The following is a 27,896-nucleotide window of genomic DNA, read 5'->3' on the forward strand; positions in this document are numbered from 1 at the left end:
GTACTGGGCTGCTCACTAAGGTCTAATGTGAGCCGTATGCATGCCCGCCTCTCTTGGCTTAAAGTTGAAAATAGATTGTCTTTTAATATACTTGTGCTGTTCAAGTTGGTCATGAGCAGTAAAACTCCTATTTTTATACATAAACAGGTTGTTTTTAGTAATACTGTGCATGAGCATTACACTAGAGGTTCCAGTAGTAGCAGGCAGCTTGAATTGCCAGGTCCTAAACCCAACGCTTTGAGGAGATCTTTTATTTTTAGAGCATTAACTCTTTGGAATAACCTGCCTCAAAACCTCTGCTGCATTTACAGTAGATTCACTTTTTAAAATAATCTTAAATTGTTTGTAACACTGTAAAGTATTTATATGTTTTGGTTTGTTTTCTGTTTCTGTGCTTGCATGTAATTTTAGCCGTCTTAATTGTTAGTTTCATTATGCATTGTGTGTTGAGTACTGACTTTTAATAATTTTGTTTTTGCAATAATAATTGTTTTTGTATGTTTTTTTGTGTGGACCCCAGGAAGACTAGCTGGTTGCTATGGCACCAGCTAATGGGGATCCGTAATCAAATCAAATCAAATGTTAAAACAGGTCACAGTGCTGTTTGTTTTGGTCAGTATAATTTTATATTGTATAAATATATTATATAAATATATAATATAATTATAAATATATAATTCAGTATAATTCATCTTTTTGCAAAACTGCTAGTGAAGGGCTACATCTGTTCCTCCCTCCCCAACACCCTGGACCCCCTGCAATTTGCATACCGCCCCAACAGGTCCACGGAGGACGCCATAGCCCATGTGCTGCACACAGCAGCATCACACCTGGACAAGATACAGCTCAGCATTCAACACCATAGTCCCCTCCAAGCTCGTTGTCAAGCTCAGAGACCTGGGCTTGAACTACGACCTCTGCCAGTGGGCCAGTGCCCAGGTGGTGAGAGCAGGACACTGCACCTCCTCATCCATCACTCTCAACATGACATACAGATAGACAGTACTGTTACATCTATACATTTATGACATACCAGATTTGCAAATACAGTACTGTTTGTTATACAAAAATAGTATAGAAAAGAGAGTATATACATTTTACGTAGAAACTGTACATTGGAGGAGGTTGGGTAGGTGGGGGGGGCACTGTACATTGGAGGTGGTTGGGTGGGTGGGCGGGTTGGGTAGGCGGGGTGGGTGGGGGACACTGTACAACTGTACAAGCAAAACTGTACATTGGAATATTGACAACCATACTTGGTAATTTACTGTACATTGGAGGGGGTTGGGTTAGGACATTTACAGGGGCCAGTTTCGAATTGCAGTCTCCCGTAGGTGTTCTTTGAGAGTGGTTTTGAAAGTGGGTAGTGATTCACATTCCTTTACAGCTTTGGGTAGGGCGTTCCACATTGATGTGGCATAATTGCAAAACGTGTTTAGTCCCTTGTTTGAGCCGAATCTGGGTTTAACATGATTTGTGGAGCTCCCTCTGGTGTGCAATGAATGTAGATGGATGTGTTAGTGTTGCATAGATTCATTGAGCATCATGATGCCCTGGGGATATACGCTCCTTTTGAGTCTCTCTGTACTGGCCATGAGACTCCGGTAGCGCTTGCCTGACCGCAGCAGTGCAAAGAGGCAGTTGTTTGGGTGGCTAGAGTCTTTGACTGCCCACCTCCAATTGTTTGTTTGGCTGATCGAGCCACTCTCTGCAGTCTGCTGCGGTCGTGTGGGGTGTTATTTCCAAACCAGCAGGGGATGTTACCAGTCAGGATGCTCTCTATATAGAATACTAGAAGTTATTTAAGATCGTCTGACTCACTTTGAACTTCCTTAGGCGCCTAAGGAAGTAGAGGCGCTGCTGTGCCTTCTTCACTACACTGTCTGTGTGTGTGGTGTGGTCCATATCAAGTCCTCGGATATGTGGACTCCGAGGTACTTGAAACTGTTCACTCTCTCGACCGGTGCCTCATAGATACTGAGGGGGCTGTAGTCCTTTGCCCTTGACCTCCTAAAATCCACAATCAGTTCTTTGGTTTATTTGTATATTGTATACTTTGTATAGTGTTTGGACTTTATTCTTTTAACTTTTTTACTGTATGAAGCACATTCCCAGGGGGCTGATTGATTGATTGATTGAAAACTTTATTAACAGATTGCAGAATGGGTACAATACAGTACGGCTCAATACACACAATTGTTAAGGGGATGCAGACCAGAAAAAGACTTTCGTCTTGTTTGCATCAGGGTCCCCCATTTTCAATTCATAATGACATTTATGACATACACAACATACAGATATACAGATATATATCATGACATTTATGACATACAAAATATGCAAATATAGGCCTACAGTACTGTTAAACAGAGATCCTAACAGAAAATATATACATACGAGGGGGAGGAAACTGTACATCAGGAGGGGGTGGGCGGGTGGGAAGACTCATACAGAACCAAGCATTTCACTGTAATAATGTACATGCACTCCTATATGTGACAAATAAAACAAAACTTGAACTTGAACAAAGGTTTGCTGTGAACACAAATCTAACGTTTGAAATAGTTTGCAAACGTTTGCCTTGGTCGTTAAACTTCTACGCACCTCGGAATGGTTGTTAACGTTAAATTAAACAAATACAACTTCTGATTCACATTCAAGGTACTCAAACACTCTGATTGTCATCCAACACGGTAGGTGGCGCTGTCTTGAAAACACGCTGGTCTCCGGGGCTGCAGTGCCACGTTGACATCAGTATCATGGCTTCCTGCAGTGAGTCACGTGGTCCTGCTGCTGCTGCTGCAGTTCTCTGTGCTGATCGTGTCTCTAGTGCGACTGACGTCTGAGCCCCGTCCTCCTGGTGATGCTCCACGTTCATTGCAATAGGTATTTTCGTTACTAACTGTTATCTGCTATATTTCGGTAGTTTCCCCCTCTGTAGCAGGAGCTAGTATTTTCTTAGCTGGTACCGGTGGTTGGCTAGTGTTAGCTGAGCTGCGGCTAGTGTTAGCTTAGCTGCGGCTACTGTTAGCTTAGCTGGTTAGAGTAGACGGCCTCTATTGTCTGAAAATAGGGTTAGTGTGACACAACGGCTCTTCCAACTCGTACGCAATGTTCTACCGGCAGCAAAAAAAGTGAGTCTTAGCCTCTGCATTATATGATATGAAAATTGTAGTGCTGTCAGACCCGGATAAAGGTTGTCTTTCCCCTATATTTTCTTGTCTTGAGTGCTTCGTTTACATGTTAAAATCACAACGATTTTCTTCTGGGGGAATGGGGTTTACAAACATGTCATTGTTTTCACCTCTTATCAGTTTGCAGGTCTGGTGATATACTGTAGTTACTGTAACTGGTTGAATATGGCACCAGGTCTGGTTATATACTGTAGTTACTGAAACTGAAACTCTATTGTACATGAGTAGAAGTTCCTAAGGATCTTCTGACTGACTTGGAACTTCCTTAGGCGCCTGACGAATATACTTTAGTTACTGTAACTGATTGAATATGGCACCAGGTCTGGTTATATACTGTAGTTACTGAAACTGATTGAATATGGCACCAGGTCTGGTTATATACTGTAGTTACTGAAACTGGTTGAATATGGCACCAGGTCTGGTTACATACTGTAGTTACTGAAACTGATTGAATATGGCACCAGGTCTGGTTATATACTGTAGTTACTGAAACTGATTGAATATGGCACCGCCCCACCTCGAATATTTTTTCACCAGCCGCCACTTTTCATCAGACGCAATGATGGCAACGGGAGTAATGTGAATGTTGAATTAATAGCGTGTTTTGCTTTACATCGTGTAAGTGTGATTGATCGCAACTGGGATTGTTCCGAAGCAAATAAGTCAACACGCGAATGTAGCGTGACGTGAATGCATAGGGGAATAGAAGCGAGTGTTTTAATGCAACTGATCTCCATTTTGACAAATACATCAGAATTGTCGTCATTTAGAAATGAGATCGCATAGATGTATGACTTGAGATCGCGATTTTATCGTGCAGCCCTATTTGCAATTGACTAGTATCCTCATGTCACATGGGTATTGGCCTCTTTGACTGTCACCAACTGAATAGCCAGAGTAGGAGATGAGTTTATTTGTCTATAAATGCTGTGTAGTGTGGAAACTGTGGATGCCTACTGTACATGAGTAGGGTGAGTAACCTACCGACCGGACGGCAGAAGAGTCACTAAAGAAGAAAGGAGGCGGCATTGCCTTCATGATAAACAAGGAGTGGTGCGATTTAGGCAACACAAAGGAACTGTCTAACCACTGCTCCCCAGACCTGGAGTTTATCACGATAAAATGTCGACCCTTCTTCCTCCCAAGAGAGTTAACGTCCATCATCCTCATCGGAGTGTACATTCCACCACACGCGAACACTGGGGTCGCACTTTCAAAACTTCACGACGAGGTAAACAAACTCCAGACAGCTAATGTTGACGCTGCCATTTTGGTTCTGGGTGATTTCAACAGCGCGCGTCTTAAAAAGGTGTTGCCGAATTTCTATCAGCATGTGACCTGTCCCACCAGAGGCGAGAACATATTAGACCATGTATACTCGCAATTTAAGAATGGGTACAAGTCACAGGCTCTTAGTCCATTCGGTAAAAGCGATCACGCCGCCATCTTTCTTTTGCCAAAGTACAAACAAAGTCTCAAGCGAACGCCGGTGGTCTCGCGAGAGGTTAAGCGTTGGGCCGTGACGTCAGAGGAGTCACTCCAAGCTGCACTTGGATGCACAGACTGGAGTGTATTCCGTGATAACACAGCCAATATTAACGAATACACCGAAACGGTGATTGACTGTCTGTACTCTGGTAGAAGAAACAATCCCCTCCACCAAAATTAAAATCTACCCAAATCAAAAGCCCTGGGTAGACAAATCCGTCCGTGAGGCTCTGAAAGTGCGCACATCAGCATACAACACCGGGCTGGTGACAGGCAACATGGAAGAACACAAGATGGCAAGATACAACGTCAGGAGAGCAGTAATAGAGGCAAAACGGCGTTACAGGGGTAAATGAGCTCAAACTACAACAGTCTACACCCCCTGGGCCCCTTAACAATTGTTTGTATTGTATTGTATTGTACCCATTCTGCAATGTTAAATAACGTTGTTTATCCATTCACTAGTTCTACCAAGCGATGATAGCTAGCCTAGCCACAATGCTATGGTCGCTGCCATTAACGTTAGCATGTAAGCTAACGACAACAACAATGGCGTCATATACTTTTTCTAACAGGATGTGAGTGACGGTTCACCCTTCTCATTGGTTGAAAATGGCCTTCATGTTTGTACATCGCTAGGCCTGCCACGATAACACATTTTGCTGGGCGATTAATTGCCCCCGAAAATATCGCGATAAGCGATATTATTGCGACCGGTTAGAGAATTTTTTTTTTGGAGAAATTTATTTCCCAAAACTTTTATTTTGAAGCCCACCACTCCGTCTTTTCCGGTGTTTAAGACTTTTATTTTGAAGCCCACCGACCGGACCGGAAGTATTGTTGTGATTATTTCAGGTACTTTTTGGGTACCAGAAAAGTCATGTGAAAGTTAAACACTGCAGACCACTGAATAGAGACGCGTCTCTAGGATTTCATAATCATTATGTTTGCAGCAGGCACAAGTGCAATAAACAAAGGATACAGTCACTGTGTATTCTGCCTCATTTATTGATTAAACAAAACCGACATCAACACAATTTGCCACCGAGCGGAGAGTTTAGTCTCGCAAAAAGATCGCTGACTTGTTAAGGCTTGTTGTTAGGTTAGGTGCTAATGTTGTGCTAGCGTTTTAGCATGGCTATCGTACATAGCGTGATCAATATAACTCGCTATTGATTGTTTGTATGAGTAACGTTAATGCTAGTAGAATAGACACAACGTGAGGTAATCACCATCCATTTTAAACCGGTTATTACCTAATGCTAACGTTAGCAAATAGACGCGACTGGTAACGTTACAGCTTGTTAGCCTAATGCTCGTTAACGTTAGCATAGACAGCCTAGCTAACGTTAACGCTTGTAGAATAGACACAATGAGAGGTAACGTTAGCGTTAGCAGAATAGACACAACGAGGGTCTCGTTAATGTTGTTATTGATTGATTGATTGAAAACTGTGTTTACTCTGTTTGTATGAGTAACGTTAATGCTAGTAGAATAGACACAATGAGGGGTAACGTTAGCCCCACGGAGCTCCTGTGCTGTGCTCTGTAGTAAAGCCAGCGGCCCGCCTCCCAACACGGACAGTGACTGACAAGGGGCACTGGGTCCGCCTCATTAAAACAAACGCGCAAATAGCAATTAATCGCGCCCGTCAAAATCATTGCATTCATTTTAATTATCGCGGCAATTAATCGATTTATTGCTTATCGCGGCAGGCCTATACATCGCCATCTGTTGCTTTGGCATTGTACTACATGTATATTACATCAGTGTTAAACCACTGTGAGCGGCCCGGAGTGGATTGGAGCGGAGGAGAACTCTCGCTCCGGATGTCGCGCCGACCCATTTTAAAACCCACTCCTCGCTCACGTCAAAACCGCCCGCTCCGCTCCCCGCGGCGCATCACGCGCCGCTCACGTGCACTGATGGTAGGGGTGGACGGTATAAACGGTATACAGTATAAACGGTATGAATTTGCTCTACGGTATGGATTTTGCCTATACCGTGTAACCGGTAGTGCAGCTCTAAAATAGCAATGACGTCATGTAACCACAGCGCGACTATTTCACTCGCATTTGCCCCTAAAAATAGATAGAATTAGTCATAGATAATAGATATGTGCGAACTGGAAAAAGTTATTTAGGAGGCTTCGCGCAGTGCCAGCCCCTCCCGCACGCATGTAAACACGGGTCTACTAGTAGTCTAGTGGGACGGGACGTCTCCCTGAGCTAACGTTAGCTTAGCTACCGTTACAAAATGACCCAGTCAACTATTCACTTTTAGTTTAATACATGATGAGGCATTGTCTAACCGAACGGTATCTAGTCGGCCAGCTACCGATAGCTCCTGACATCAACAAACGCTCCATCAAGTCTAGTAGAGAGTAGACGTGTATGATAGCTCCGTTAGCCGTTAGCTCACGTTAACCCAAGTTAGTTCACCGTTCAAAACGAAATGTCCCATTGAACTAAATAATTCACTGAGGCGTTGTATTAACGTTATATATCCGGCTAGCAGTAGCTACAGATAGCTCCTGATATCAATGTCTTATAACACTGATTCGATGCGTATTCGAGCTGAGGGCTTGCTGAGCACAGTTAAGTAACGTTATGCCAATAGGGTCCAGGTGCAGCGCCGGAGAATCCTGGCCGTAGCTCTGCTCGAGGCTACTCGAGTATAGGTCCAGATGCAGCTCTGGAGAATCCTGGCCGTAGTTGGAGGCTACTAGACTAGAGTACACACAGACAGTGGAGCTTGTTGCGTGGTGGCGATGTCTCGCAGATAATACAAGTACAAGTCTAATTATATAATATATATATTTTATTAAAAAAATATATATATATATATAAAATAAAAATTTTTTTTTATCAAAAACGATGATACCGTGATATATACCGTTACCGTCTATGCTTCAGATTATACCGTGATATAAATTTTAGACCATACCGTCCACCCCTAACTGATGGGTACCGAATTAGGTACTTTTAAAGGTACCTACCGAATCACGTCGGTACTACCAAGTACCGATTCACGTGAGATCCGTCGGTGCCAGATTTCGGTACTGTAAAAAAAAATTGTGTATATTTTCCCCAACGGAGTTTCACTTCCGCGTTCGGTTTGCGCGATCTGATTGGCCACTGATTCGTTTTTTTCAGCGCCAATCGCGTTACTCCTAACAATAGCGCCAGCAGGCTGTTACCCTAACCTTAAAGGAAAACTCCAACATTTTGGGAAATTAGCTTATTTAACATCTTCCCTGGAGTTAGACAAGAAGATACATACCTTTTTTGTCTCTGTGCGTGCATTTAGCTTTGGGAACAGTCGCTCCGTTAGCATAGCTTAGCTTCATCACTGGAAGTGAGGGGGGGCCGGAGCCTAACGTTACAACTAACCTAAAGTTAGTTTAGGTTCGTGTTAACGTTAGATAATGTACAAAATAAACGTTTTCCGCTGCTATAAACGTTGCACTTTTATTTTGAAAACCCCAGAAAGGAAGTCATTATATTTGCTTTACCATCCTGTTCTGTGTTAGCTCCGGTTAGTTCCGAGCGTGCAGTAGTTAGTATTATATTATCAATACCAGCCATTGGATTACTGTTTTCTAAATTGGGGAGGCTTTTAATCGTCAAGGTAAGAGGATTTTAAGTCATGGTATCCATAAACTTCAATCGGTTCGGATCCTTTGAAGGAATGAGAATATCAACAAACCTGTAGGGAACGTCAGGCTCCGGCCCCCCCTCACTTCCAGTGATGAAGCTAAGCTATGCTAACGGAGCGACTGTTCCCAAAGATAAATGCATGCACAGAGTTTCTTTAATAGTTGTCATACAGAAGTACAGAATACTTTTATACAAAATGCTTCTTACTGTTACGCTCCAGAGACTGTGCAAGACCAGATAAGTAAATTAGAAGTAAAAAAATGAGGTCACAGTGTTCAGTATAGACATATGTACAATGTTCGATGCAGAATAAACGTAACTGAGTTACCATAATACAATATACTATGCAGTGTACTAATATACAATACTATATAGTGCAAGGCAGAAATGGGATGAGGTGCAATTTACGTACAATTTACAGTAGGTGTACGAGTTGTAGTGCAAATCCTTTATCAATAAATATAAAGTGTTTGTGTGATCTAAAGTGTGGAGAGTGGGTGCTGCAGTGTGTTGTTTGTTTAAGTGAGTGTGTGTTGTGTGCATTTGATGGTTGTTGCATAGTGTTTATTGTTCATTTAGCAGCCTGATGGCCTGGGGATAGAAGCTTCTTCTGAGTCTTTCTGTGCTCGCCTTAAGACTCCGGTATCGCTTGCCTGACCGCAGCAGTTCAAAGAGGCAGTTGTTCGGGTGGCTGGAGTCCTTGATGATTCTCTTAGCCTTCCCCCTGCACCGCTTGTTGTAAATGTTCTGGAGGGTGGGAAGCCCCCCTCCAATTGTGCGTTTGGCTGAACGTGTCACTCTTTGTAGTCTGCTACGGTCTTGTGCAGTGCTATTCCCAAACCAGGAGGTGATGTTGCCAGTCAGGATGCTCTCTATTGTACATGAGTAGAAGTTCCTAAGGATCTTCTGACTGACTTGGAACTTCCTTAGGCGCCTGAGGAAGTAGAGGCGTTGTCGTGCCTTCTTCACAACACTGTCAATGTGTGTGGTCCATGTCAAGTCCTCGGATATGTGGGCTCCGAGGTACTTGAAACTGTTCACTCTCTCAACCGGTGCCCCGTCGATGCTGAGGGGGCTGTAGTCCTTGACCCCCGACCTCCTGAAGTCCACAATCATCTCTTTTGTTTTGCTGACGTTCAGGGAGAGGCAGTTCTCCTGACACCACTGTGACAGATTCTCTACCTCTTCCAGGTAGGCCCTCTCGTCGTTGGCAGAGATCAGGCCCACCACTACTGTGTCATCAGCAAATTTTATGATTGTAGAGACAAAAAAGGTATGTATCTTCTTGTCTAACTCCAGGGAAGATGTTAAATAAGCTAATTTCCCAAAATGTTGGAGTTTTCCTTTAACCAACTAACCCTAACCTTAACCAACTAACCCTAACCCTAACCTTAACCCTTTCTCTGCCACGCTTATATCCATCCTTGTAGCCAGTCTGCCAGCTCTATTTGTCTATGGAGATGTTCACCTACTTTGCAGGGCTATAACTTTTTAAATTGTATTGCTAAATTGACATTACTATGGCCCATTCAACATCGATTAGCTATCGTTCAGGGTGTAGGAACGTTTTACTTTTTCATTCACACATTCATACAAAAATACGGTATAGAGTATAAATATGTTTTTATCGTTTTCTGCAGTATTTCATAGAACGTGAGTTATAGCCATTTATGCATATTAGATCATCAAATGCAGTTTGATAGCGATTGACGCCAGATAAAAAATTTCAATTGTACAAGGTCCTAAACGTCATGACTCATCATCTGCTGGTGACCGGGGGGGGGGGGGGGGGTGGGTCGTTTATAATGCAATGTGACCGACGTTAAATGTTTCATGTAGTATGGGTGATGTATAGATCATAGCAGTTTGTATGGATAATAATAATCAAAAACGCTGAAACTCACCGCAGCTTCCTCGTAGCGATGGGGGATGATAGTGGAGCAAAAAGATCGCTATTATGGTATGTTGATCTAGGCGAACCATTTCCGGGTTGTATAATACTATATACGTCCAAATAATGTTGTTTATCGAGTTATGGCAACGGATCGATTGTCCAGTGTGTCCAGATGGAGTCCTGCGAGTGGCGGACGGAATAGGGGTGACACCAAGCACTTCCGGCCCCACTTCCGGTTTGGCAACTCGTCGATCGGCCACCAGGTGGTGGTATTGAAGCGCTGGAGAGTTGAGCGGAGTCCTACAGCACCAGTCAAGGATCCGTGGGTGAAATATGAATACCATGACAGAAATTTGAAATATTGATCTCAAAGACGCTGTAAAACGTCATTGGCAGATTAAGCATGGCGAGGAATGACGTCTTAACACGTCATCGGCGGAGAAAGGGTTAACCCTAACCAACTAACCCTAACCTTAACCAACTAACCCTAACCTTAACCAACTAACCCTAACCTTAACCCTAACCTTAACCAACTAACCCTAACCCTAACCATAACCAACTTCGAAAGAGAGCGACTTCGAAAGAGTCGCCAAGCTTAACCAGTTTGTTAGGAGTAAACGCGATTGGCGCTGAGAGAAACGCCAGTGGCCAATCAGATCGCGCAAACCGAACGCGGAAGTGAAACTCTGTTGGGGAAAATATACACTCGTACCGTATCGGTTCAAATGTGAACGGTACCCATCCCTAACACCAAATGAGTGTAGCAGCAGTCAGCCTATCAATCATGTCTTGAACTTATTCTAAGCCTATTGAAGGCTGGCGACTGCCCTTCTACTTAATTTAAAGAGATCCACTCCTTTCAGGTCTGGTGTGAGAGATGGGGGCGCAAATCTGATATCAACTTTGGGGGGATAATTACATTACATTTTCTCAAGAGCAATTCCTGGGGGGACACACCAAAAGTAGTGCTGTAACACATAGCCTACGTTGTAATATGTTAAATGTATATTGAGGAACAGAGTTATTTTGTATGTTAGAAGAGACTTTTAAGTTTAAGTCAAGCACTTTGATATGTTATGTAGTCTGTTTAAACAAATCGTGGTTCAGTCACCAGTTTAAGTTTTGAGAGTGCAACAATCCATGGCATTGTCCAATTATGTTCAAATAAATGTTAATCATTTGTTCTTAATTGCTTGCCTGGGTAAATAAAGGTTAAATAAAAATGTCCATATTTTACAAGTCTAAAAAATGGAGAACATAATGTTCATTAATTAATTTTATTTTGTTTCGTACATGGGGGTACAGTTAATCTTTGCACAATATCACCAACATATATATATTTTTTTTTAACATGGTACACCCATCGCCGAAAAGGAGCAGGATGAAGAAAACGTATGTTTCCTGCCCCCTTCCAAACTTCATATTTATTTTAACATAATGGTCAGCTCAAGTGCACCATACAGCTTCATACCATATAATAATAATAATGTTGCCAAACAAAAACTCAACAAACTTACCTGAGACTCCCTGTCTCTGCCAGTCTGTTCCTGCCTATCTGTCCCCAGCTCTGCTGTCTGTGTACCATTTCTTGCCTGCTCTGCCTAATGACATCATTATGAAACATTTCCATTAGCATTTAACCTCTTTCGTATGAACATTTTTCAACTAGTCTTTGAGATATTAGGCTACTAGGGTTCTTACTTTGTGTTTTGGTGTACTGAAAAAGGCTCTGATGTCTGTTTTAAAAAATGTCTGCCATGTTCTACCAGTGTGCAGGTTATTTACAGTAGGAGATGGGCTTCTATCACATTATCTTCTATCATTCTATAATGGACTTCGATATACCAGGTAGCTACAGTAGCTAGTCAAACACACAAACACTGGTTGAAATTACTAGCAGCTAGCAACGTCAGCTAACCACTAGCTAACATAAAGAGTGACCTGTAATTCAATGCAGCGAAAATGAAGAGAAGGTGATGATTATAAATTTGTTTTATTGTATTGAGTGGTAGAAGTAAAGACATGTCTAACATATCCTTTGTTTGAACAACTTACTGGAAAGGTCTGCCACCAATGACAGACTCGGACTGTAGCCTACCTGCGTGATTTTTTTCCGTAGCCGCAGTTTGCGGAGACTCTCTGATTGGCCACTGACGTTTCTGGTCATGTGACATGTGCGCCCAATCGCGTGACGCCTGTGTCTTTGCCCATTTCCGCCTCGAACAGCATGCAAACTACCTAACGCCTAGTTTATCACTGGTTAAGCTTAGGCGACTCTTTCGAAGTTGGTTAAGGTTAGAGTTTGGAATCGGGGCTGGTGTTCTATCGCCCTGCTCTAAGACAAACTCTAACCTTAACCAACTTCGAAAGAGTGCCTAAGCTTAACCGGTGAAAGAAACGGGCGTCACACGATTGGCCGCACATGTCACATGACCAGAAACGTCAGTGGCCAATCAGAGAGCGTCTCCGCAAACTTTGGCTACGAAAAAAAATCACGCAGCCTACCTGCATGCACCACTGACTGCTGGGGCTGGGAGGCAGTTGATCAAACCATTGTGAGGGAAATGCGGGGGGGTCGCAATCTTTGGAAACTTAAAAACTCTTTCATTGTGTATTAATAATTGTATTGAAATTACATAGTTATGTTTACAGTGATATATTGGGGGGGACATAGCCTATTTTTCTCAGGATGGGAGGGACATGTCCCCCCTGTCCCCCGTGGGATGTCCGTGCCTGGTGAGAGACAATAGGCGTGTTCGAGATGGGATAGGCGGACGCAGATCTGCGCAGGTTTTACTACAGCCTCGCCAAGCGCGTTGCATGACGGTTAGAATGTTGTCCGACTTGCTCTGAATATCTGACGAGGCGAGGCGCGGAACTCTCGCGGGAGAGAGCCACGCACAGCCTTCAGAGCGAGGCTCCACAGTACCTCTCACTCGGCTGCTCCCGGCTGGGAAGCGACTTGCTACGGTCGCGCAAAGCGCCTATTGGCTCAGAAAAGTTGTCAGTCACCAGCCACGTGACAGCCAGGGAGTTATGAGACGTTTGATTTATTGATTGATTGATTGATTGATTGATTGATTGAAAACTTTATTATGTTATGCGTTATCATCATATCATCATGATAAACTTCAAGCTGTCAGACATACACACATGCGTCATCTGTTTTGCCTCAATACTGTATATATAATTCTGTTTTGCCTCAATATACACAGTATACATATATATATTGATGTAAAACAGAATTATTCAGCAGTGTGTTGTGTGTGCGTGCGGCCAGGAGCGCGCAACAAGATGGTATACATTATGGTATATGAATAGTATATTCCACTATAGCAGTATATGGTGTGCTGTACATTTGAATCTGATCTAATTTTGCACACGGCCATCGCATTATAATGAGCTGGACAGGTGTGTAATGTGTGTGTGGTGACGTGAAAGCGTATCTGCTATGCGAGACTAGGCGAGAGGCTCTCGTGAAATCGGCAGTGTCCGCCTTTTTAACTCCTCCCCCGGCTTCACTCGGCTACTCTCATCTACTAGTCGAGGCAAACCGAAATCCATCTCGAACAAGCCTATCATCTCATTCTCAATACCACCAAAACCAAAGAGATGATCTATGACCCCAGAGAAGTGAGAGTACATTACCCTGTGGTAATTGGCGACTGTGATATAGAGCATAGGGGTGGGACGATACATCGATCCAGATCGATATATCGATCTATTATCAATAATCAAATAGGATCAATGCAACGTAAAAAGATCGATTCATATTGCGATATTCTTATTTTGAAAATCCGCAAGTCATATCCGCCGGCGCCCAGTATTGTGAAACTCCGTGTAGCTCTGTACAGCAGAACAGAGCGTCTATTTTGCGACCCGATATATAAGTCTGTGCAGTTTTTCCCCCCGCAACGGGTCAAATGCATCTAACATGCTTTGCATTGTCGCCATTTCTTTATGCCCACGTCACGTTAAATATCTAAATGAACGTCACGTTGGCTGCTTACCTAACTAAGCTAAGCAGCTAACCGTGAGAGAACAGGAGAGGGGAAGGAGGAGGGGCGGGGGCATTCTACCTTTCTGTGTGTGGGGACTGGGGGAGGGACAGTGTGTGTGTGTGTGTGTGTTACTGAGGATGGACAGATAATGTTGATATTTAAACATGAATACATAATAAATGTATTCATGATCATCATGCAACATAAAACAATTGTAGGAAGTTTGGGAGAGGAAGGGGTTTTAGCTTGCGTGTTGTGAGTTCCAAAACATTTTACTTAAAGTTTAAAGCTCAATATATAAAAAGTGAACAGGAGGTCTATTTGTATTAAAAACAATAGATTGTTTTTCATTTAAATGTCTGGAAGAGCTCAAAAATTAAAACATCAATTGATATTTCCCTAACCTTTTTTTTTGTTGATCTAAATGTGACTGATTGTGTTAAATGGGCACATAATATCGCCTCATATCGATCGCAGGCACCTGTATCGTATCGTGGCAGACTTTGTGATATCGGCAAATATCGTATCGTTGTCCAAAGAATCGATATCGTATTGTATCGTGATGAAACTGGTGATTCCCACCCTAGAGCAGGTTGCATCATATAAATACCTAGGAATCCACATGGATAATCTACTGAAATAAGATGTACATGTTGATGTTCTGTGTTCCAAACTAGCCCAACGACTGCATTTCCTCCGTAGACTCAGACTGTTTTGTGTGAGCACAGCGATCATGACCACATATTATAAAGCTGTCCTAGAAAGCCTGATGAGATATGGGATGTCAGTATGGTTTGGTACGCTCACAGTACAGTGTAAGTCGAAGATTGAAAGGCTAGTTAAAGCAGCGATGAAGGTGACCGGAAACACCAAGTATCCGCCACTCCAATCCATCTTCGAGAAAGTAGTGGTCAGCCAGGCACAGATAATCTTACAGGACCCTTCTCCTAATCTTTATCCCGAATATGAAGTTCTTCCCTCAGGGAGACGGTTCAGAGCAAGTAGATATAAGAGCAACCGCTACAAGCTCTCCTTCCTTCCTACATCCATCACGCTCCAGACCTATATTACTCTATTTCATTAGTACTGAAAGTGATCTTTCTTTATTGTATCTGAAACTTCAGAATGTTATCTTTCAAAAGCGACCAGGCTTATGCATGTGCTATAAGTATATAGTATTTTGGTATGCAGTCCTCGAAAACGAAAACTGAAATGAAAAACATATTACAGGGTACAAATTAGTCACACGCCGACCGCCACAGGCTTGTAGATTTAATGTTTGGCCGTCATAAAATAAGGCCTGGGCGCCATCTGGCGGCCAACAAAATCCACTGCATGCGTCGGCTAGAGCTGCCGCGATCGCTGTTGCATCACGCTCACCGCAGAGTTAGGCTGAATACCGCGTCACCGCTGTTTTTTATCATAATAATAAAGTTGGCTTGCGGCTCTGCAGATATACCCTACTCGGTTCCAAGCGACCCTATTGGTCCAGCCTGGCTCTGCGGCTCTGCAGATACCCCCTACTCGACGCGTCACACTTTGTAGCCTCTGAACAGAACGCCGCGCCGCCATCTTTACTGCCTCGCTAAGGATGCATTTCATTCAGGATTTGTTTGCGACAGAACCAAGTGCAATAAACAAAAAAGAATGGATTCACTGTGTATTCTGCCTTATTTATTGATGAAACAACCGACATCAACCCAATTTACCACGAGCGGAGAGTTTAGTGTCACAACAAGATCGCTGATGTGTTAAGTTTGTTGTTGTTATTAGCCTAATACTACAGTCAGCCGATATAGAGAGGTAACGTTAAACCCGGGTTTGCTTGGTAGAATACACAATGAGAGGTAACGTTAGCGTTGGCAGAATAGACGCAACGAGAGTCTGGTTAATGTTGTTATTGATTGATTGATTGAAACTGTGTTAAACTCTGGCTTGCTGCAAGCCCTCGGACATCTATGCCCACGGAGCGCTGCACAGATGTCCGCCAGGGTGGCAGCCACACATAATAATAATAATAATAGATTGGATTTGTAATGCACTTTTTGTTAACTGGGATCCCAAAGTGCTACACTACATGGTTAAAACAGTTAAAAAATAGAAATAAAATGTGTGTCCCGACCCCACTTCTATGTTTCAATAAATTATTTGCATTTAAAACTATTAACACTCATTCCTTCAGTTCACTCAAAATTATGCTAATATTCCTTATGTTGTTTATGATATTAATTGAAAATAGCATATGAGAGTATTATATGTAATAATAACACATGGCGATATACTAAAAAGCTATTTATAATTTTTGGCTAGTAAAAAATCTGCCCGGCTGGTACTTTTAAAAATCTACCAGCCAAATGGCTGGTGAGTCAAAAAGTTAAGTTTGTTCCCTGTATAGAAATATAGAAGTAATAAACAGTCAAAACTAAAACAATCATTACATCAGTGTTCCATTTTATTTTCATCTTCACAAACACTGAAGAGATGTTTTGCAGCATGTTAAAAGCCTGTGTACAGTAGGCCTATGTGTAACTTTTTACTTGTTCAGTGAGAGAAATCCAGTCTGGCTTGGGCTTGAACAAGTGCATTGAAATCTGGCTGCATATCTGAGGTGGATATGCGAAGGACATCTCAGAGGTGATCATCAGTGATAGAGGATCTGGATTTGTTGAACTTCATCACTGAGTGTCTGTTCACATATGTAGGTAGATCCAAAGAGGACTAGAATCTTCTGAGCATGCCTCCTCACGTGTGGAAAGTTCTCCTCTTTGAGAGAAGAGTAGAAATCGAGCTGTGAGACTGACCTGAAGTGCTCTGCCAGAAGTGTGTCAGACTGCAGGTCAATGAGTTCCATCTGAACATCACTGGGTGCATTATCCACATTGCAGGTGAAGGGAGAGGAAACCATGTGCATTTCACTCTCCACTGTTTTAAAGTCTTGAAATAGCCTTGAAAACTCACCATGCAGTGCTTCTAACTTGGAGGAGTATCTGTGGAGGTGATCAGCTGATAGTGTGGCTTCCTTCAGTGTTGGCAAGTGGGTAAGATTGTTGTCCTTCATTTGGCTTGAAAGAAGCTCCAACTTTCTCATGAAAGCTTTCACTGTGCTGTACATTTCATGCACAAAAAGGCCCTTGCATTGCAGTTTGACATTTAGTTCATTGAGTAGTGCAGTCACATCTACAGCAAAACAAAGGTCTGCCAGCCAGTCTGCATCTGAAACACTGACTTACACAACACCTCCTGATGTATAATACAATGCAAACATGTCAATTTCTGCCCAGGGTTCATTTCTGTCACTTTATCCTGCATTCTCTTCAAAAGTCCAACATTTTTCCCAGTAGGTTTGGACAACCATCTGTTGTCACACCAGCCAACTTGTCCAAACATGCATTTACCTCCGTGAACAAATCACTCCCGGTTGTTGTCCCTTTCATTGATTGCATGACTGCCAGCTCCTCCGTGATTTTAAAGTCTGCAGTTATCCCACGTAAGATGATGAGCAGCTGGGCAGTGTCACGTACATCGCAGCTCTCATCCAGAGCCAGTGAAAAATAGTCAAAGTTGACCGCTCTGTTCTTCAGCTGAAGCTCCAGATTACAGTGCGTTGGGAGAGTGGCACGTTCTCAAATGCGCCTTTTTTCTCCGGGCATATTAGTGCTGCAGAGTCCAACAAACACTCTTTAATAAACTCTCTGTCAGAAAAACACTTACTTCTTCTGGTGATTTTGTGGGATATGACATAACTTGTCTTGACAGCTGCTTCTCTGGGTGCGCAACGTTTTGTAAAATGTCCTTGTTGGTTTTGCAGTTTAGCAAGTAAAGCATCAGACTCCCTCGCTCGCTCTTCATCCGACAAGTTCTTGTATTTCTCTTCATGTTTGGTCATGTAGTAGGGCTGGGCGATACTCGATGTATCGCAGCTTGTTCTACATGAGATGTAGTAAATTACTATATCGTGTACATCGAGTATATGTTGTCGCGGCTGAGATGAGACTTTAGCTTTAGCGCAGAGCTGTCCTCATTTCATTATAGACGCATGACCAGCGCGGACCTTAAATGACATGCAATTGTAATTTCATTAGACAGACCAGCGCGGACCTTTAATGACATGCAATTTAATTGACGTGAGCAATGGGCTAACGTTAGCTGCTAACTAGTTATCCATGAGGACTATGCTAAGCTAACTAGCGTTAGCTGCTAACCCTGGAAAACGCTCAAAGTGGATTCCACAACACTAGTTCCATTCGTGAGGAAAGGGGGTGGGTTATATTGAGGACGCTTGACAACAAGTTTAAACATAACTTCATATTTATTGGTTATTAGTTTCTATATATATCGGCATCCAGTTTCCATCTCCGTGTGTTAAACTCTTCCTGTTTACATTCGAGTGTGACGTCATCACCTACGACAGACATACATACATACATACATACATGCATGCATGCATGCATGCATGCATGCATACATACATACATACATACATACATACATACATACATACATACATACATACATACATACATACATACATACATACATATATATATATGTGTGTTTGGCTAAAGTGGATAGAAAACACAATACTGTGCAAAAGTCTTAGGCACCCAAGAGTTTTTATATAAATGGTCTTAGATGTAAATAAATTTTTTTATTAGTGTGTCAGTAGACTACTCTTAGTACATTTTCATTAAATTATTTTTTAAAGCATCTTCATGGTTTAATAATGCAAACATATGTTGCAGGGACTTATTCTAATCTAATTGTATGCATCAAAGGGTTAAATCAAGCATTTTTAAGTGCTTTAGAGGAAATGTCAAAATATCGCGATATATATCGTGCATCGTGATATGGCCAAAAAATATCACGATATCATTTAGAGGCCATATCGCCCAGCCCTATCATGTAGTGGCGATTTCAAATTGTAATCTTTGAATACGGCGACCTGTGTACCACAAACTAAACACACCGCGTTACCTTTGACTTCTGTAAATACATTTCTTGGCGTGAGATGGCATTTCGATCATTAGCTGCAGGCAGTGGTACAGTGGTGACTGGTGAGTTTAATGCTCTTTTTATACAGTGTGTGAGGACGCATTTGATCACACCTGACGGCGTATTTGAACACACCTGGCGACCTGAGCTATTGTTATGCAAAGTAGCCAGGTGTCGAGTGGAGTGCATTCCGGAGTGCGGACTTGCGGCGTGCCCCTGCTCAAAGAAGTGTGGTACGCTGTTCTGATTGGCCGCGGGCCGGACACGGATACCCAAAGGGCCGGACGTGGCCCGCGGGCCGTAAATTCTCCAGGTCTGGTCTGGTACCTACCTCAAAGACTTTTCTCTTATTTTGCACATTTTCAGTAAATATTTGATTGAAATTGAAGTTATCTGGTGATTATTTGAGTGATTGTTTCATATTTAGGTTATACAGGGCTGTACGCTAAGCTTTTTCACTAGGGGCACAGTTGCCCCTAAATGAGAAATTTAGGGGCACAGAATATTTTTTAGGGGCCATTTTTAAAATAATTTTACCATTATAGTGCCAAGAAATATGTTCCTCCTGCCTCATTACTGTGGTCCTTTTGTTTTCATGTTTATCTTTTATAATGAACCAACTGAGTGTGTAAATCACTAATAGAACAAAAATGACAAACTGTTTGTGTGTGCGCGCTTGTAGTAGGGTGACCAGGTCAAAATGGTTCAGTCGCAGGACAGCAGCACTGCTTTTGCGGGACAATGCGGGACACGTAGGTGAGGACATTTTTAAAAAAAATAAGTATTTAATTTTCTTTTCTTTTTATTGCTAATTAACACTTTAACCGCCGCGGACGAGTTTACACGTCATTCAGAGCCATGCTCATTCTGCCGAAGACGCCGTAACTCGTCTTTGATGTCAATATTTCAAAAATCTGTCATCGAAATCATATTTCCTTTCCGGAGCCCTGAGACGCAGTGCTGATCTCTCAACTTTCTAGCGGTTCAAGAGAACGCCATCTGGTGGCCGATCGGCAGATCGGCCAAGAGGGAGGGGCGCGCCAAACAGGAAGTGCCCATCCATATGTGCTCCGGGCACTTGCGATCGGTAGCCGGACTCCATCTCAACACACTGGATGATCAATCGCTCGCCCTAACTCAATAAACAACGTTATTTGGACGTATATAGTATTATACAACCTGGAAATGGTTCATCAGGATCAACATCCCATAATCGAAAACGGTCTACTCCACGCTGATCGTCCAACGGCGCGAGGAACATACGGTAAGATTCAGCGTTATTTTCTAACTTATTCCATATAAACTGCTATGATGAACATATGACCCACTCTGGATGAATCATCTAACGCTGCCCACGGAATTATAAACGATCCCCCGCCCATCCGGTCATCATCAGATCATACGTTAGGGATGCACCGATATGAAAATTTGCCACCGATACCGATTGTTCAACTAACACAATCGGCCGATACCGATACCGATTTTTGTGGCAAAATATTTTTTTTAAATATTTTTTAAATATACATTTTTTTTGTAATATTTTTTTTTTTTTGTAATATTTTTTTTTTTTTATGAAACTACTGTATATTTGTCTTACAAATTGTGCTCACCGATATGAACATAGGCCTCTTTACTTACTTAAAAAAAGGAAACATCAAGAAATAGCACTATCTCTCTCCCAGTATGTTCTGCAGGGCTGCAGCTAGATACTAGTTCTCCCAGCATGGTCTACCTGCTGGGCTGCAGCGAGATACTATTGTCTCAACCAATGACATTTTGATTGACAGTCAATTCTGCCAATTACGTCACACACCGCTTGCACCCGCCTCTGCTGTTACCACCAATCGGCAAGCCGTATACATTTTTTACTTCGGCTTTCGTCCGCCATTGATTTTGAGTTGACGAGAGGATTTCTAGAACAACACGGCGCGGCTGACGTTTAGCTTTTAGCTCTGCAGGATGACTTAAATGAGGCATAATGATTTTACTGCAACTAATGTTATAATAAAACAAAGCCTTTCTATACATGTGTCTGATTGAAAACGTTATTAACAGATTGCAGAATGGGTAAAACTCAGGGCTCTGTGAGCAACGGAAGGAACTGAGCTAGTATGAACGCTTGCTACGTTCGGGTAAATAATATGCTGATGTTATGAACGTGTAACACTAACTATATAATGTTAATGCCACAAAACGAATGCCTTGTTAATCATAACTAGTAACTTTGATGCAGTAGCTTGTGTGTGTGGGCCGGGGGCGGCGTTGTGCAGGTAGGTCGCGAGTGAACTTTTTTTGTCTTGACGCTACACAAATTGATGGATATTTATCGGCTACTGCCATGTTATAATAAAACAAAGCCTTTCTATACATGTGTCTGATTGAAAACGTTATTAACAGATTGCAGAATGGGTAAAACTCAGGGCTCTGTGAGCAACGGAAGGAACTGAGCTAGTATGAACGCTTGCTACGTTCGGGTAAATAATATGCTGATGTTATTGTCCGTGTAACACTAACTATATAAGTTAATGCCACAAAACGAATGCCTTGTTAATCATAACTAGTAGTAACTTTGATGCAGTAGCTTGTGTGTGTGTGTGTGGGGGACGGCGGGCGTTGTGCAGGTAGGTCGCGAGTGAATATTTTTTTTTGCCTTTTGACGCTACACAAATTGATGGTTATTTATCGGCGACTGCTATCGGCACATTTTAGCTTATAGGCCGATAGCAGTCAACAAGGCACTTATCGGTCGATACCGATACCCGACCGATATATCGGTGCACCCCTATCATACGTAGATCATTCTAGAAGTACGTCCAGTTGAAATTTTTCATCTTGCGCCGATCGCTACCAAACTGTATTTCATCATCAATATAATGCATTTAGGGCTATAAATCACGTTCTGAAGAAAGCTGCAGAAAACGATAAAAACATACTTATACTTTAGACCATATTTTAGTATGAATATGTGAATGAAAACGTTTAACGTTGCTACACCCTGAACAATACATATAGGACATTGAATGGGCCATAATAATGGCAATGTAGCAATGGAATTTAAAAAGTTATAGCCCTGCAAAAAAGGGGAACTTCTCCATAGACAAATAGAGCTGGCGAGGGATGGTAAATTATGAATTTAACCCATGGCGATCAAAGTGTTAAAACGAAAGAAATGTATTTATTATTTAAATGCCTTTATTTCATATTCGACGCAGACAGTAGGCTATATATAGCAAATTTTGTTATTAATCTTATTAAACTGTATAGATGCTTCACCAATCACCTTCTCAGCCAACATGTCACCAACATCTTTATTTAATCACACTTTCATCATTAAGCAGGTGTCACAAACAGGTAATTTATGACAAATAGGGAGTCCACACGTGATAACAATTTAACAAAAATGATTTATTTAAACCTATCTAAATAACCAACAGCATAAGGACATGAACAATGGAATGTTTTGTATTAGAATCAGTGGTGAGTGCAGTGTGTGGATGAGTGAGTAGATATGCTGTGGTGTGTGTTTGGTGTAAGTATCAAAGTCAAAGGATGCAGCTTGGGTGTTGGTACAACCTGTGCCTGGGAGTGGAGAAAGCAGACAGAGAGGGAATTAGAATGAGACACATATATTGAGGTGCAGGCAGCTCTGCTCTGCACAGGTGAGTCTCATACAGTTAACGAGCCACCCACTCCACCATGCTTCCTGGTGAGTCAGACTCTCCATTTAGCAGGTAGAGTGGGGGTCGTCACACAGGTAACCATCAATCTTGGTATCCAAGCTGATAAAATCACTCCATTAATAGAAAGAGCAGGAGCTAAGTCTTTTCAGCCATCTTTTCCTGAGCATTATTAGCAGTGAAGTGTAGAAGAGAGGAGACGGAATGCGATGGTTGATCTTCACAGTATAATAATGTTTTTATTGTGAATAGCGGATCACTCAGTTGCTCATATAACAAAAAGGGTGAGACCCAAAGTCTCCACAAACCCTATATATGACAGCACAGTCTCCGCAATATGTGTCTGGTGAACCCACAAAATTGTTTAAACAATGCAGAGTCCAGTTTGCTGCTGATATTAAGAGCTTCAGCTGCTTCGCGAAGCTCTTGGAAGCTGAATGCTCTCTTCTTGAGAGCCAAGCATGACACCTGTTTCAGGTAATTCTGATCAGAGAAATCAAACCATTTGTCTAGGTAAGCGAGCGCTCTCTGATAGAAAATGAAAAAGTCCTGTTCGATCGCAGCAGCCTGTGCGGCCGGTAGGAAACCTCTGCATGAGAGCACTGGTCTCGAATCCAAAATAACAGTCCTTTGATCGCTGGAAAAGCTCAGACAGTTGTGTCATCCCCCTCAACTTCAAGCACTGCGTCGTAAAAAAGCTTTAGGCTATTCTGCAGAAACATCAGGTATGACTGACGTCACACACACTGCAGCTGCGCTGTCTCGGATTGTCTGACAAGTGACAGGCAGCGCAACTCGCGTCGAGCTGCTCCGCTCGGCTGCACATTGGTTTGACGTCGCCCGATTTTTTTATTTTAAATATAAGAGGGTATTGGAACGAGGCATTAAATTAACATTTAAAACTTTTTTTAAATAATAATCTTTGAATAATAAAAAATAATAATAAATTATTATTTTTTTTAATCTTTGAATTGTGGGACATTGTTTTGTTGTAGCGGGATGCGGGACAAACGTCCCAATATCGGCGGGACAGGTGGGCACCCTAGCTTGTAGTGCTCCTTGAATGATATCATCACAACACACACACACCATTGCATTAATCAGGAGGACAAGAAACTGCATACCTCTGTTTCACAATGAAAAGTGCTTTATAAATAAAATGAATTATTATTATTGTAAATAACCCCATGAAAGGTTTATTATTTGTGATCAATGTGTTGGACAGTTTATAGATATATATGCCAATTAATGTTTATGTATATCTGTGACTTTTTTTATACGAATTGAGAGGCCTACTACGGTATTTGTATATGTGACCTTTATTTTGAAAACCGTGTTGCGACGCAACCTTGTTTAAGTTTGCGCTTTTGACAGTGAAATGTTCAGTTCAACTTAGCTCGAAGGAAAGACTAATCAAAAAGGTTTAATTGACCCGTATGAGGCTCTTACGGTTAGGGGTGGGAATCACCAGTTTCATCATGATACGATACGATATCGATTCTTTGGACAACGATACGATATTTGCCGATATCACAAAGTCTCTCACGATACAATACGATACGATTAGATTCAGGTGCCTGCGATCGATATGAGATGATATCATATGCCCATTTAACACAATCAGTTATGAGACTCGCCACAGGATTTTCAAAATAAGAGTATCGATATGAATCGATCTTATTACATCGCATCGATCCGATTCGATCGTTGATAATTACATCGATGTATCGATCTGGATCGATGTATCGTCCCACCCCTACTTACGGTAGGACTTTGATTGTTTATAGAAGAGGAATTTAATACTATGCAAAACGAGAAATAAACAGTGATTTTACCAGCAGTAAGTTGCAAGCCACTTTAATACGGGGAACCGTGACAATTATTAGTATTATCTTATTTGCATATTGTCTCATTATTAGATAGATAGGTTGATACTTTATTGATCCCCGGAGGGAAATTTAAGTAGACAGTATTTAAGTATTGAAAAACGTCCTAATAGTGGGCTACTCAGCTAATGCATGGCTGACATTTGTTTGTCCGTGTCCCTGTCAATCATCACTGCCAGATCCGACTTAATTTAATCGGCTATGGTCTCTTATCATCTCTCCACATCGTTGTCATAAGTTGTCATAAGATGGACTGATATCCGCTCCGTTCTTCTTGCAGAGCAAAATTAGCGGTTTAAACATATTGAAAGGAAGTTCTTCTTTGGCGATGCAATAGGCCACATTCAGTTTCATCTTCATGGAGTTTCATTTCGATTGTTCGCTAGGAATTATGGGATTTGGTGTTGGATGTATGGACTCTACGCAGACGGGGACATGGTATTTAATCGCATGATAGACTACAACTACCAAGTAGAATAGCGTGGCCCAGATTCACTTCACACGCAAATATTCTTTTCACACACAGGCTATCGCAAGGGGGCTACGCAGTAAATTCATTCATCGCAGACATATTTTTTCATAGCACCGCAACATTATGTCGCACTGTACAGCCCTGGTTGTAGGCTAATGTTTTACTATTTTTTTATCCAATTTGTATGGATTAATTTAGGAGTGAAATGCGAATGAAGGATTGAAATCACTACTAGAAAGGTTGCCCCCAAATATTATTTTCCACTCGCACAGGCCAAATATAGGGGCAATTTGCGATAACCTCGTCGCACTGTACAGCACTGTTATATAGGATGCCAAGTCTACATCATTTTGGTTGTTTATAGCACAATAACATCTGATTTAATGTGATGGAAGAAGTGAAATGATCATTTCAAGTAAATATTTAATTTACCACAGCCGCATAAGATGCTGGAAAAGCTTGAAAAGGCACCTCTGAAAATGCTTAAAGTGCTTCAATTTAGCTTTGGAAAAGGTGTAAGAACCCTGCAAATTGCATGTGTCCGGATGGCAGAATTCGGTACTATCTACAAAACCTTCTGTTTAATCATCTTCCCTTTATTAATTTGCTTAGATTTGTTGTACATGTGATCTCAAGAAGGTGCTGAACGAGCTCAGTGACAGTGTTTCATGTCTGGTCATTTTTAGCATGGTGTTATTGTGAAAAATCATAATTTATATTCTCGTTTCATCACAATTTACTCAAGCCTAGTAACAGACACAATATTTCTGACACTGGGAATACATTCCCTGAGATCCATAGATGTCCCTAGATACCAAGAACATGCAAATGGACCTTGTAGAAGTGGAGCAATCTACATACCACAGCACCCACATGACTATAATAATACATTTACTCCCTACTGTAAGATCCTTATCAAACTGGCCAGTATCACGTCTTCATCTGTTTGGCCCTCCATCCAATTCCTCTGCGTTGTGTACTTTTAATGGTCCTGACGTCTCCGATACTGGTAGATAAGATCCTTATCTCCCCCCGTTAGTGCAATCCATAAACCATAATAATTCTCCACCTCCGTAAGAATTCGACACTTCGACACCGTGAGATACCTTATGAGGAAAAGCGTTGTTTTATTGCTATAAACAGAACCTCATAATCAGATGTTGTCAGATGTTATCAAATTGTATCGTCCTTGAAGAGTATTCTAATGATCTTTCGGTGTGTTCGTCTATCGTCCTTTTGTTATTCAGTCCAATAGTGGTCAGGCCGGTTCGTTAGCCAAGACCATCCTCGTGGTAGCCGAAGCTACTGGTGATGTGGCATTCTCCCCCCCCCCCCCCCTCTCTCTCTATGAGAGGAGAGAGTGTCTGTGTGATCTCAGTCCTACTCGCTCTTGGTCAGTTTCTAGTCTGGCTTACACCCGGAAACACCGTTCGACTCATAGATGTTCGTCGTCGCAACGACGGCCCCGCCTTCTGGTTGTCATGCGACGTGTTGTCATGACAACTGCATAACCTTTAACACTAATAAACTCACGTTTCATTAAGATGAACCTCTCTCCCTCCTGCCCTGAGAGACAGTACACTCTAATCTCAGATGTTCTTCCAAGGAATTCATAACAAAACCCTCGCTGACGCGGCCTGTGCCTGTGAAACCACTGGTTCCACCACCGTCAATATCACCGTCTTCCATGCACATTTCAATCACCGTAATAGCTGTGGTCACCTCCCCCCAATCTATACATCACATACATTGAAAAAGCACCCCAAATCTCTCACTACTGTCTTACACTACCAGACATCTTACACTACCCTTCAGTGTAATGCAGCGCATGTTGGGATAATGCTTGGTAGAATTAGGTATTTACTATTTAGCTAACATTAGTTGTAATATTTCCGTTAGCCGGTAATTACCGGTATTTGACCGGCAAAATCTGTTGAAGTCCGACATATTTAATCTCTCCGGTCATAATGTCCGGTGAAAATAATTCCCTCTAAACACAATTAGATTATTTGAATTGTATTAAAATAGGCTAAAATTAAATAGCCTATGCGATGAACGAAACAATCATTACATTTGTCGTTGCTTCACCAAGCAGCCGGTCTAATAATGACATCCTGTTGTCAGCGCGAGCTGGCTGCTGATATATTTGCGAGAAGCATGGCTTGGCAGGGTGCAGTACTCCAATTCAGCCATTGGCAATTCAGCCGTTGGGTGGGGGCGCTGCTGAGCGGTTTCCAGACCGGACCTAAAAACACCACTCTGCCTGCTCCATGCTTCACGTAAATATATCAGCAGCCAGCTTGCGCTGACAACAGGATGTCATTATTAGACCGGCTGCTTGGTGAAGCAACGACAAATGTAATGATTGTTTCGTTCATCGCATAGGCTATTTAATTTTAGCCTATTTTAATACAATTCAAATAATCTAATTGTGCTTAGAGGGAATTATTTTCACCGGACATTATGAGCAGCACCAAGTCGTTGGGAGGTGGAGATATACATCACGGCGCAAACCCACGATAATGTTGCCGTCTCTCTCTGCCAAATTTCTCAGTTCTTCGCTTGATATAATTAATACAAATGTCCAATATAACGGAATTCGTTAGCTCATAAAAATGTGATTATAACAGACT

General features: G+C 42.0%; 1 long non-coding RNA gene across 2 annotated transcripts in view; it reads left to right on the forward strand.

The window, feature by feature from the left end:
* The first annotated feature begins 2,817 nt into the window (after nt 1-2,817).
* LOC311232098 overlaps nt 2,818-27,896 on the forward strand; it is a 46,498-nt gene continuing 21,419 nt past the window's right edge. Inside the window, exons 1-2 of one of the 2 annotated variants that reach the window (XR_014619915.1) lie at nt 2,820-2,886; nt 9,533-9,614. This is a non-coding gene — a long non-coding RNA (uncharacterized lncRNA). Of the gene's footprint in view, nt 2,887-9,532; nt 9,615-27,896 lie in introns of both variants that reach the window. The other variant, XR_014619914.1, reaches the window with a different exon arrangement.

Source organism: Notolepis coatsorum (assembly GCF_963971535.1).
Source record: "Notolepis coatsorum genome assembly, chromosome: 7".
Lineage (NCBI taxonomy): Eukaryota > Metazoa > Chordata > Actinopteri > Aulopiformes > Paralepididae > Notolepis > Notolepis coatsorum.